Here is a 2160-nt window from a genome sequence, read left to right on the forward strand (position 1 = left end):
TATGGAGAGCATCACCTCATACCTCAGACGTGCAGAAACAGCATGCGGTGGCTCTGATTACCTCAAGTTTTTAATACTATTTGAAATTTAATCCTGCTTTTACAAAATAACGTGAAAATCTGACGGATTTCACTGGAAGATGACCCAACTCTGCACCTTTTCTCCACACAATGGCGTTTTCTTCCCAAAATAAAACACCGGGGGGGCGGGTCTCGACGGTACGGGAGTCCCAAGCGGAGCGGGCAGGGTGAAAGCAGAGATGGTGCATCCCCTCCCCGGGCCACACCGTGCGTTGGGCTCCGACGCTCCCGGCTCCGGGCTCGGCAGGGCTGGGGCGGCAGCGGCCCCCGCCCGGGGCAGGGGAGAAAAGGGCGGGCGGCGGGGCCGCCGCGCCCTGACACGAGCTAATCAATCTGCAGCTGTGTAATTGATTCTAATGAACTCGGCTTTCTGTCTCCGCGCGCTAATGACCGCCCGAAGTCAGCGGCGGGCTCCGGCCGCGGCTGCAGCGCCCGCCCCGGCCGGAGCCCCCGCCGCCCCTTTAACCTTCTCCTCTCCCCGCAATTAATTAAGATATCTTTTATCCTTGATGTGTTGTAAAATTAATGCCTAATTTATGTAATTAGTCAATTAACTATAATTCTAGCATATGGTGCCAAATGCCCAGAAGGTGTTCTTGTTTCCCAGGTACTTATTTTGATGTCATGAAATGCAGCTAATTAATTTTACATGCATATTAATTTCGGATCTATTTAGCGGCTCCCTTTGTGAAGGCAGATTTAATATTTGTCTTTCTAACCTTTTTTTTTTGGGCAAATCCCGCGCTCGGTGTTGAAATGGAGGTGACTTTTTAAACACATTTCCATCGGTCTCCCTTTCCTCTGCGGAGCCTCTGCTGACACCGGGTTGATCCCTCCTGTGTGAAGATGCACAAGGGCTGATTATCTATAGCTTCCCGCGCATCTATAACTGTCGCAAGATACGGCTATTGAATTTAAATCCGATTAATATTTAATATTAAACATTTCTGAGGGAATTTTTGTTTGTTTTTTGCAAAGCACAATATCCCACGGACATTTTTTTTTAAATAGCTGCTCTTAATACAATGCTCCTTGGAAAAATTATGAGAATTCAAGTATTGCCTAATTAGAAAATGAGCGTAATCCTGCTCGCTGCCTTCTGATCCTCGCAGTTCTCCTCCTGTTTGCGCTGAGAAGCGGCGAACTCCCCTCCTGCGCTCCGCGGCTGCCGGCACGGGGGAAGCCCCCCCCGCCCTGCCCCGGCGAAACGGCTCAGGTCACACCTCTGTCTCTTTCGGAAAGGGATCGCATTTGATTTTGTCCGGAGTAACGCGGACAGAGGAGATTATTCCTCTTCTTTCTGCAGCTTGTGCAGCGACCGAGGGGTTAATCGCATCGTGAGCTTTCCCGCTCCCCAGATGTTGAGAAAAGATTTAAGTAGAAATAAAAAAAAAAGGCGATGAAACCCGCAGTCTGCGCTTCAAATTCCCAGCGATACCCTTTTTCCCTTTGCTGCAGCAGCACTAATTGCCGCATTAGACCTGTCTCGGGGGTGAGGGGAGCTAAAAACGCGCCCGGCCGAGGGGCGCAGGGTGACGGGCAGCGCGTGCGCTCCCGCCAACCCCGGGGAGCCGCTTTCCCGCGGAGCGGCAGGGCAGGGGCAGGAGCCGGGGTTTTAAGACGTCTACGAGAGTGCTGTGGCGTCATAAAACTTTTATCCCCCTTTCTGGATAAATTAATGAGCAATTTAATTAATAAAATCAGAGAGTAGCGTAAGTGCTATGATAATGAAGTTAAATGAGCGCGCAGTAAAATATTCACTAATCCAGCACATTGGCAAATGCCCCCTTAATTCTGCTTAGCACTAAAAGGGTTTTGAGCACCATAATGAGATTCCTCTGTCTGCTAATTAATTGACACTCTCCTGAATATTCATATGTGCTAGCACCAATACGTTCCTAATTGCACCGTGGAATGGTTCTCAGAGGAAAGTAAATCGCCATAGACTTAATTAAAATAATGTATGCCAGATCCAGCTCGCTGAAGATGAGACATTTGCCATCAAGCGGTGTAAGAAAGTGGCACCTGGTTTGTAGCGAAAAATGAGGAGAAAATCTTTATCCCTCCCAAGGTGAAGTCA

This window comes from Larus michahellis, chromosome 9 (assembly GCF_964199755.1).
Source record: "Larus michahellis chromosome 9, bLarMic1.1, whole genome shotgun sequence".
NCBI lineage: Eukaryota > Metazoa > Chordata > Aves > Charadriiformes > Laridae > Larus > Larus michahellis.